The sequence below is a fragment of the Microtus oregoni genome, unplaced genomic scaffold (genome assembly GCF_018167655.1).
Source record: "Microtus oregoni isolate MIOR12 unplaced genomic scaffold, Mior012 000040F_ref0000088, whole genome shotgun sequence".
NCBI classification, from domain to species: Eukaryota; Metazoa; Chordata; class Mammalia; order Rodentia; family Cricetidae; genus Microtus; species Microtus oregoni.
The window spans coordinates 1,777,007-1,787,979 of record NW_024543207.1 but is presented as its reverse complement, the minus strand read 5'-3'; the positions used below and the strand labels follow the sequence as shown (position 1 = coordinate 1,787,979).

The 10,973-nt window shown below is 49.5% G+C and overlaps 1 protein-coding gene across 3 annotated transcripts in view; it reads left to right on the top strand.

Moving 5' to 3' along the window:
* The first annotated feature begins 523 nt into the window (after window positions 1-523).
* Window positions 524-10,973, top strand: part of Pdzd2 (PDZ domain containing 2) — a 358,456-nt gene continuing 348,006 nt past the window's right edge. For 2 of the 3 annotated variants that reach the window (XM_041632042.1, XM_041632040.1), the window contains exon 1: window positions 524-843. The gene's annotated coding sequence lies outside the window, so the exon portion shown is untranslated. The remainder of the gene's footprint in view (window positions 844-10,973) is intronic. The other variant, XM_041632041.1, reaches the window with a different exon arrangement.

Below are 10,973 nucleotides of genomic sequence, written 5' to 3'. Positions count from 1 at the left end.
TAGCGGCTTAATTGAAGGATTAACAGCTCTGAGGTTCTTAAAGCGCAAAGAGGATCTCTCCGGAGGAATGCCCACACCAGTGCTATATTAAGTTTTGGTATCCTAAGGACCAGAGGCCAGGGTAGCTTGCACAGCTTGGCCAGGGTAGGTTGACTCTTCTCCTGTCTGTCTTGCCCACCCATTCTCTGATAAGGCAATTGACGTTTTTCTCGGCGCTGTTAAGTGCTATACAAAAGCAAGTTCAAGTCTCCTAGCTCTCATTCTTTCACCTAGATGGCGCCCCATACCCTGCCTGCATGGCAATTCTGAGCCGCTGTCTCCCTGGATCGGTTCCTCCCAGGATCCCCAGGAAGCGGGCGCACTAGGACTGCTGGTTCCCTGGGAGAGCCTCCCTGCCAGGGGCTTACTCGGGGGGAATCCCCGCCCACCTTGTCATTCCTGCAGGGGAATCCCCGCCCCCTGGGCCTGTCACTCCGGGAAGGTAGTTCCCGCCCCTCGACTCCAGCGGTGGGAAGGAATCCCCGCCCATCCTGGAGGCTCGGAGCATCCCCTGCGCGGCGCAGCGAGCAGCTCACTCCCAGTGCCAGTGCGTGCTGGCGGCGGGCGGTGGAACGCGGCGAGGCGGCTGCTGCCGGCGCCCCACGAGCGCCGGGGCCGATCGGAAGACGCTCGGGATCGCGCCTCCCGCCGCAACCGGCGAACCCCTGCGGCGCGGCAGCTCCCCGCAGGCGCAGCGGCGGCACCGGTGTGGCAGGGGCGGCGGTAGCTACGCGGGCACCACCGGGCGGCGCCCGGGTCTGGACGCGCCAGGAGCGGCTCGAGCCTCCGCCGACTCACGAGCAGGTGAAGCGAGCGGGCGCTGCGGCCGCGACGGGGGTGGGGTGGGGTGGGGGCTTCGGGTGGGCTCTCTGGGGAGCGGAGCCGGGTAACCCCAAGACGGTGTGCACCGGAGAAAGTTCAGTGGCAATCGGGTACGGGAATCCCGGTCCAAGCAAAGGGGTGAGTGAGGTGGCGCAAACTCCTCTTCCATCTGGTGGGAGGTAAGCGGGGCACAGTGGAGGAGAGGGATGGACCTAGAGGGACGGAGGCAGCGGGATAACCGCAGGCGCACTGCTTGGGACACCTAAAACCGGTCAAGAGCCCTTATCCCACTGTGTTGGCTGGTCTCTACCCTAATCCGTTACTGTCTGAAGGACCATCGTCCCGCTCTTTATTTCTTGCTACCCTCACCCCCTCACATCCCTCCTATCTCCATGGCCCACTAAGCGGCGCGAGAAAGAGTGGGCATGAAGAGCAAGGACATCTTTGGGGTGATAACGGCATCTGCCAGAGAGAGGAGGGATGTTCCAGTAGGCAAAGTATTCCCCCCCCCCCGAAGTCTCCCCAACACACACACCATGAAGCACAGAGTGAATTGAGGGCCGGGGGGGGGGGGATCTAGGACCGCGGACAGAGTTTGCCAGAAGCCTGCCCTCGGCAGCCCTACTCTGTGCATAGTTCTTGATAAGGAACACTGGACTCAAACCAGGTGGCAGACACTGGAAAGAGACACCCAGACACCGGAGCATGCCAGAGGTTGGGCATTGTCGGAGGCTTGAGCTGGGTCTTGCCTCTTCCATGTGTTTAGCTTGACAAGTCACGATGAAGCTCCGGAATAGGTAAGTGGTTGCTGAGTGGCCAAAGAAGGTGAGCTTCTATTGCGGACACACCCCTGGATCTTCAGGGCGCCTTCTGGGGAGGGAGCGTCCTCCCACCCTCATCTCTGCTCCTGGCTTGGGCTTTAGGCCCCCACTGGGTCAGCCTTTTCTGGGCTGTGACTTCTGGGTGGGAGCCAGGTAGGTAGAGGCTGGCAGGTGCGGTGTGGGAGGGCGGCTTGTGCAGGCGGAATAAAATGTCTCAGAGCACACCCCTGGCTGTGGGTAGCTGTGCTGGCTACATGAGTATCTTCTTCCATTGGGATGGGCCAGGAACTGCTGCTGCTGCTGCTACTATAAAAGCCACACCATGGTGTGAGCTCGGGTAGCATGTGACGGGGTAGAAGAAGCGGGGTGGTAGGTCTTGGGAGAAGAATCCAAACCATGTGAAGTGTATAGATGCATCTCCCTTGACATAGTTAATAAGCGCCTGGAAAAAACATCGAATCACGCTTTTAAATCTATCATTGCAATTGATTTTGGATGCGCTTATAGCAGTTTACTATTTAAGGAAGCGTAGGATAATTCCTCTATTCATTTCTATCATTTTGGAGCACCTGTGGTTTGCTGGGCCCAGAGTTTCCAGGAGATATATGTAGAGGAATGAGGCTCTCTCTATCCCTGCTGTGAACATTTTGGTGTAGCAGGAGACAGATACCTCAACAGTGATGGGCAGTGATGACGCAAGCTGGTGCCCTTCTGATCTGTAGTAAGTCCCCTATGTTTAGTGGGTGACGGATTGAAGGGATAATTGCATGAATAATTCAAGTGTGTTCCAAATGAAACATCTCAGGGATCTGGAGGAGAAAAAGGCCCCCTTGTCCCCCATGGGGATCTGAAATCCTCGTGGAGGGCCACCTAGGCCACCTAGGTGTGTGCCGAAAGATTGACCCTGTCTCCAGATTCTGCCATGGCAGAAGAGGCTGAGCTCTGCCCCACAGGAATCTAGTTCTCCAGACAGTTGGGGAATGTTTGGGATTTTTGAGCAAGGGTCTGCCCTGATCAGGTGTGGGCTCTTGGGCAATCTCTGGCAGAAAGAACTGAGCTGGGGAGAGAGGAGAGGCGGCAAGTCTGCTGGGGAGATCTAGCTGTGCAGTGGGGGGGGGGGGGGAGAGGCAGCAAGGTCCTGAGCTGGCGGGTGGAAGTTTATGAGGAAGGAAGGAGAGTCATCAGCTGTGGGCTCGAAGTGCGAGCATGGGTGGGATGTAGCAAGCAGAAACAAAGGCCGCCTGCAGGTTCTAAGAGCGAGAAGGTGAGCTAAATGAGGGAGTTTGGGTTTCTACCATTCGACAAGGCAGCAATCTGGAGAAATCCTCTTAGACTTTGTGTCCGTGTCTCTCTGTGTGTGTGTGTGTGTAGATACGTGTGGGTGAGCGTCTGTGGATGTGTGGCATGGCTCATGTGGGGAAGCGAGAGGACAATTTTGTGGAGACTGTTCTCTCCTTTCACTTTGGGCCCCAGGGTCTAGGTAGACAGACTTGCATAGCAAGTCCCTTTACCAACCGAACCACCCAGCCCGCCCCCCCCCCCCCCAGCCTTCTTTTTCTCACTATTTGTTGCAAAACTTGTCAAGGCCCTGAGGACCTATGGGATAAATAGTTCAAACCTTAACTGTCTGCCTAGATTTTCTCTCTTGCCACATTACCCAGCACACATGCGTGCACACATACACACACACACATACACACATGACAGACAGATACAAACACACATGTCACTCACACACACGTGACACATACAGTTCCATAAGACAGACACGCACACACATGTGCAAAAGTCAAGGAATAGTCTTCCTTAACACCTATGTTCTTTGCCTTGCAAAGCCATTTCCCCTGGTGGTGAATTCTAGATTAATATTCTTTCCTCTCTGGTGGTCCTGACAAACTCCCTCTTCATCAAGATCCAGTTACGGGGCCGCGTCTGTGACTCTGCCACCGTTCTCCCAGGAGACCTTGTGCTGCTTTCTTTGCTGCCCACGCTAAAGAGCCTGAGGACCTGCCCATCAGGCTGCCCTGTCTCTCTAGGGCAGTGGTTCTCAACCCACAGGGATCAGATGTCAGACATCCTGGACATCAGATATTTACATGACAATTCATAAGAGTAGAAAAATTACAGTTATGAAATAGCAAAATAATTTTATGGTTTGGGTCACCACAACATGAGGTATTATATTAAAAGTTCTCAGCATTAGGAAGGTTGAGAACCACGGCTCTAGGACCTTATTATATACTTGTGCCCACATGAGCCTTGGGACAGTAGCCTCAGTCTAGACAAAAAGAGTCAAGGGGGAACTGCCCAGGCTAATGGCACTCTGGGGTCTCTAAACCCTGAGAGGGAGCACTTAGTGGGCTGGCAAGGGAATAAGACTATTAACCTAGATCACATGAAGCTAGTGTGTCATACCTTGGTGGAGGAGGCATCGTCATCTAAAGGTAGCCCTAGGCCTGGGTACATCAACCACAAGGGGAAAAGCTATCTCAAAGAAGAACTGCCCCCCCCCCCCCCACTGGCCCCAAAGGTCACAGCCAAACTCAAGAGGAGGCTGAACCTCTGGAAGACTTTCTTCTGTCTTCCGGAATGTCCCCTGAGTGCCCAGCAGGAGGCTGAGCCCATCTTGACATAGGAAGAGCTAGGTTGGCCCTCAGGGGTGGGGGTGGGGCAGAGACAGGCAGTGAAGCTGGTGCCTAGAGAGTTGAAGAGGTAAGGCCACTGGAAGAGACTGAGAGCAATCTAAAGCAGAGGCTCTCAACATGTAGGTTGTGACCCCTTTAGGGGGTCAAATGACCCTTTCACAGGGGTCTCCTAAAACCATTGGAAAACACAGATAGTTGCATTGCAACTCATAATGGTAACAAGATTACAGTTATGAAGTAGCAACAAAAGTAATATTATGGTTGGGGGTCACCACAACATGAGGAACTGTATTAAAGGGTTGCAGCATTAGGAAGGTTGAGAACCACTGCTCCAAAGGATGGTCACTGAGCCAGCTTAAAAAAGAGGAGCATGATTGAAAAGAGCGAAAATGGGCCTCCCGAGCACCAGCTACGCTGTGGAGTGTTTGGAGAAGGTAGTAGTACCTGAAGGAAAGTGTTTTGAGGAATGAGTCCCAGTTTCCCCTTCCCAGACCTGTTTGGCAAGCAACAGAAAAGTAGGAGAAAGCAGAAAATCCAAAGAAGGGAAAAAAAGGCTGCCTTCTGCCTTCTGCCTTCTAAGAAGGAAGGCAGAGTTTGGGAGCACACTGAAGAGAGGAGCCTATAGTGTCACACCCCGGGGATCACAGACTCAAGTCTTCTTGGTAATCTGGGAGTGCTCTGCTGAGAACTCCTCCTTAGGCTGGGGGCTTGGAAGGAAGACCCTGCAGGGTCACTGCTCGCCCGAGTGGTGAGCTTGGTTCTCTATGAGGTTGCTAAGGGGGAGAAGAAGGATCCTGGACTGCAGAAGGAGACTTGGCTGGAATTTAGGCAACGTGGAGAATTTGTTGATGACCGGGTCGTTGGAATTTCTGAGTAGCTACTTCACAGCTGTTTTTAAGAGATATCCAAAGAGGTGCTGAGGTGTGGAAGTTCCCAGATGACTGCCTCCGGTGTGCAGTAGGCCCTTGGAACAGCTGGATGAGAAGGGAATACATCTCTTACCTTCCTGTTCCCATTGAGTATAGTTGGGGGAACGTTAGAGAAGGTTTGACCATGCAGGCTCTCCTTCAGTGTTGGAGGAGAGCCTTGGATTGCTCTGCCCCGCCTGCCCTTGCTGTTCTTACATGAAAACCTCTGGGTTTTATCTATTGGCCTACAGTAGTGGCTCCGCCTTCATCTGACGTCCCTCTTAGGCAAAGGTCCAGTTTCTGGGCTCATCAGGATGATCTGCCCTGTCCCACTGTGATCTGGAGAGGGACCATATCTCATCCCTTCCAGGTCCTGTCTTTGTGAAAGTTAAGGCCTGGGAAAGAGAGAGCAGTGATTCCATCCCTCAGCCGGAGTTAGAACTGCAGCAGACCCTTGCTTTATCCGAAGACTCTTGTCAAATTCAAAGCAATTCAGTCTGATGAGGTAGGCGAAAAAGGAAGCATTGTACCCACTCAGTTTTATTAATGGACCTTTGATTGCACACAGAAAAATGAAGGAAATATTTTTAGTTACTAGTGAAGAAGAGGAGAAATGAAGTACCTCTCTTTATTTCCTAAACACGCAATGGATATATGCTGAGCTAAATTAACTTGGGGAGAAATAGAAGTCTAGAATGCGGTTCTCCCATTCTTCATTTTCCAAGTGGCTAGTTCATGCCTGGACCATGCTGTCCTTTGGGCTTATGCATTGGTTGCATGAAAAAGAGAAATACCTTTTTAAAACTTGAAAATCCAGGCTCCAAAACCACAGAGAAACCCTGTCTCGAAAAACCAAAAAAAAAAAAAACAAAAAAAAAAAACAAAAACAAAAAACAAAAAAAAAAAAACTTGAAAATCCTTCATATTGGTGCAATGGGGAAGGGGTAGAGTTTGTCTCTGGGTAGATAGACTTTGGAAGCCAGGCAGGTCATGTGATTCAGCCTGACCATGAACTGAAGGGTTCTATATTCTGTTGACAAATGTGTTTGACAGAATACCATGTGTTTACAGCCTGACCCTACTCAATGGTTGCAGCTGTCCCTTGTGTGTGACAAGGCCAAGGGACTAGTTTGCTAAGGGGCAGGTGTGTGGACAAGACACCTGTATCTGCTCAGTCTCTGTCACTCACCTGGGGGCCATCTCTCTCTCAGATGTCAGATGACACCCTCTCCACCTGACTCGGTCCCTGTCACATCTGGTCCTGGCTGTTCCATGCTTTTCCTACCTATTTGAATACATTGTGAGCAAGTGACTGGCTAGAAACTTACAGAGAACAAAAACCTTAAGGTTCTTAACTCTTTCTGACACAATCTAATGAAACCAGACAGCAGCAAACATCTGGCCCATGTTCAAATCATCATTAGGGGATTTTTTCCCCCGTGACTCAAAAGTACTCTTACAACTTGGCGGTTTTGGGGAAGCAGGGATGGGGAACTTCTGTGTACAATCTGGATTTATTTCACACAGAGGATTATTTTAAATTTTGGATGAAATAATAGTAAGTAAGTGGAAAGATTTGTCAGAAGCAGCTGGGTCCCTCCAGGAGGATAAGAAGGAATGGAAAACTGGGAAAATCCTAAAACAGGGTAATCTACTCCTTTGTCTGCAGGTTGAAGTCAACTGAGGCCTTACCCAATAGGACCTGTGCTGGTTTAACAGTTTCTGGGCAGAGAGACCGCTGTGGCTTATTTGTCCTTAGCATAATGATGCCCCAGACAGGGTTCTCCGAGGTGTTTTGCAGGAGTGGAAATGGAGTTGAGCAGCTCTGTTCCTGGGCTCACTCTTATCAACACTTGGGCACCTCTAGTACTTGACTTTGTAAGGACTAGTTTTACTCTGTTATCTCAACCGAATCATCCACTCTAAAGCATGCAGCCCCTGTTGTCCTGGCCTCAGAAGAGTGCTTGTCCTGCCTTGCTAAAAATAAAGATGGCATTCAGATCATGCCACAGGGGATTCCTACTGTGAGCAGGGGCATACTCAGTGCTGTGTAAACCCAAAGTCAGTTCCTGGCTGGCACCTGCTGGCTAAGGCAGTGGGAGTTGAGCTGGGAGGAGGGGTGAGTAAGAGGGCAATTTTGGATGCTGTTGTTCTCAGTAGGGGATGGAAGTCAGGGATCTGAGCTTCTGTGCAGGGGTGGTTTCTGGGCACCAGGAGGAAGCTGGTGGGATGGGTCAGGGATTCTGGGAGCTTTGGCTTCCTGGGAACATGCCTGGCTACAGTTGCCCCAGGAAACTCAGGAATTCCTCAACAGGGAGACAGAATAAACAGCAACTCCCCACTCTTCACCAAAGGCCAGCTGGGTTCATCCTCTTTAAATATGCTAGGTTATTACTGTAATTCTGATATTCTATACCCCGCTCTTCTTAGAGAGAGTTATAGTGTCTTTTAACTGGAATGACATTGACTGACATATACATGTTTGAACACCCAATAATCTTGGCTCCCTTGAGGCGCTCCAGTGATGTGGCCCCCAGAAATGTCATCACAACCTGACCCCTCTCTATAGGAAGCAGTAGAGGGCTCATCATTTGACTCAGGTTTACACATGGGTGAACACAGGCAATCTCGACCTCTTCTCAAGTGTTCCAGCATTGCTCTTTCTACACCCAAGACGATGCAAATGGAGCCAAGGTTAATGAAATAAGATGGCAATAAACTCTGTTTGTGTGTGTTGGCCAACAGACACTTATAATATGTCGGATTTCAGCTGTGTGTCAGTCCATTCCCGAAACCCTGTTGCCTGCCCTATTTGGCACAGTGTATTTTATAGAGATTTGGGTAAAACTAGATTGAGCTATATGGGTCTCCTGGTGAGGAAATTAACTTTCAAGGCTAAAGCAGCCATGCAGATACTATTACAAATCACTCAGCATACCAAATTGGCATGGCTCCCTCCCACAGTTTCCCCTAAACCGCTCTCCACCCCCACGCCACCCTGGTCATTGTGATTCCCAATATCATTAGGCTAAGAGAAGAGACAGCTGTGCCCAGAAAATAAGCTCCGAGTGTCCTCATCAGAAAGGGTTCTCATGAGAGCTGGCCGTGAGAGGCGTGAAGAGAGGAATGTTCTGGAAAAAACTGGCTTTGCCCTCTCTCTGAGTCCAGTGCTGATCCTGGAAACCCTAAGCAGGTGTAAAGCTGATTGACTGTTGGATTGGTGACTGTGGCGCAGCAATGTTGGGCACCAGGGAGGTACCCTTGGTACCTAAAGTGCTCGTCCACCGTCTGGTCCCTTGCCTGCCCAGTTTCCTGAGCACTGTCCTTACCTTAAGCATGAGCCTATCGTAAGATGAGCTGTCATTCTCCCTTGCTCTCCAGGATTCGGCACAATGGTGAGTGTGTGGTAGAAATTAAGATGCTTCTAATGTTCCCTCTTTGGCAAGCACTATTCTGAACACTCATTCAAGTCATAATAATCCAGTGAGGTGTAGCCTTTTATTGGTTTTAGGGATGCCCAAACAAATTAACACAAGCCCAGTGGCTGAAAGCAACAGAGATGCCCTTTCTCCTGGTTCTGGGAGTCAGAAGTCTGAGGTCAAGCTCTTTGGCAGGGCCGTGTTCTCTCCAAATGGTTCAGGGGGGAAAACATGGCTCACCTCCTCCAGCTTCTGGTGTCTGTTGACATTCCTTAAGGCTGTGTCACTCTGCTCTCTGCCGCTGTCATCACACGACTGTCTTCTCGTGTGTGTATGTGTGTGTGTGTGCGCGCGTGCGCACGTGTGTGTGATGATTCCACTTTGTGTCTTTTCTAAGCACATTTGAGATTAAATTTGGTGGCAAGCAGATTGTCTTAGTTGGGATTCTTTAGAGGAACAGCACCGATGGGATTGAAAATCTATTAAAAGGGTGTTTATTAGACTGGCTTATACACCACCACAGTCTAGTAGTCCAGCGATGGTGTCTTCACGTTGGAGAGGTGATTGAGAACCAGTGACTACTCAGTCCATAACATGCAGCCAAAACACTCACATACATAAAATAATAAAATTTAGAAAGATAATCTTTAAAACACAGTTCAAGTCATGTTTAAGTTTAGGCTTAAGATTTACTCAGTGTGATTTGAGCATGATGTGTGTCCCTTGGGCAGACCCATATCTCCTGTAACTGTTACCACCCATTGTCCTTCCTCTGTACGTGACGCACTGTCCTTTCAGTTCTCGAACCTACCATGTCCCATCATGCACTGGGGCTCTTCCGCTTTTCAGAATGCTTCCCCCAAGAGCATCACAAACTGGTCATATAAAATGGAACCTCCTGGGGCTCCATAACATGATTAACATGATTCCCATTTGAAATAGAGCCTTGATTTATTTGCTTATTTTCTGTATCACCTCTTGGAATATGATCATTAAAGCAAAGACCTTGTTTTGTTGATGTATCTTAAGTGCCCAGAACAGTCCTGCTATGTACTAGTTTCTGCTAGTTGGAGTTGTCTTTCCACCTCTAGCTCATTGGCAACTGTGGAACCATTGTACACTTCACTGTTCTCAGATATCCCGATTTCACAGAGTGTATCAGGGGATACAGTCTCAGAAAGGTTAAGTGACAACCTCATGCCCTCCTCATTTGAGTCCAGATCTCTGTGCCTCCTAAACCAGAGCCCTCAGCCATATTCTACAAGGAATCTCTGAGAAGCAGGAATGGCCCAGGATCCTGGCAGTCCCTACAGACTTCTGAGTCTTCTAAAAGTTCATTTCCTTCTCACAGATGGTTAATACGTCGGGAAGAAATCTCAGTCTCAGAATCTCAGTTTCTCGGAGAAGTTGGCCTAGAATTGAAGCCTGAGACGCCAAGAAGTTAATTTTGCTTTCTCTCCCCTTTGGGCTTAAGACTTTCTCTGATCTATCTTGAGATTTGATGGGTTAAATGGTCTTCCTTGAATCCTCACAGGGAAGGTAGAGATGACCAGGTCCAGTCCTTATAGCCAACAGTGTTGAGCATGCGTGTCCTGAGTTCATGAGTAGGGAAGGAACTAGAAAACTCAGAGGGTGTGAGGAGCATTGGCATCTGGGCTATTCCTGTTTCTCAGAGGCTCTGTGTAGAACATGACTGAGAACTTGGGCTTAGGAGATAGAACTCATTTGGAAGAATCCCGGAGGTCTTTGTTAGTCTCGTTTTCCTTACATGTGAACATTTTTTTTCTGTACTTTTTGGGTTTTGTGGCCCCTCCATCTCTTTCACGATGATGGAGTCCTTGGGTGACTACATAGACTTTGTCTGTAGGTTGGTAGACAACCTACTCCATTGAATCTTGCTAAAAGGCTGGCCTCCTCTGACATCAGCTTTGGGTAACTCATGGGAGAAGCCAAGAACAAGATCTTGCAGGAAAGAAATCAGCTACCTGCACCCCTTTATTGTTGACTCAATCTTTGTTTGTTTGTTTTCTTTCTTTTTTTCCTCCCTCTTCCATTCCCTTTCTCCTATCTTCACTCCCACCCCTTCTTTTTCAGAATCTTGCCATACTGGTCAAGCTGGTCTTGAACTCTTAGGCTCCAGTGATCTTTGCCTCAGCCTACTGAGTAGTTAGGACGACAGGCTTGACCCACTGTGCTCAGTTTAGACATCTTTAAAAAATAAGGCCAACCTTGAAAATTACATCAGCATGCTCGTAAGTAAACATCCAGATTTGGGGGAGGAAAAAAAACCCCACTCTTTCAGGCCAGTAGTAACTGTAA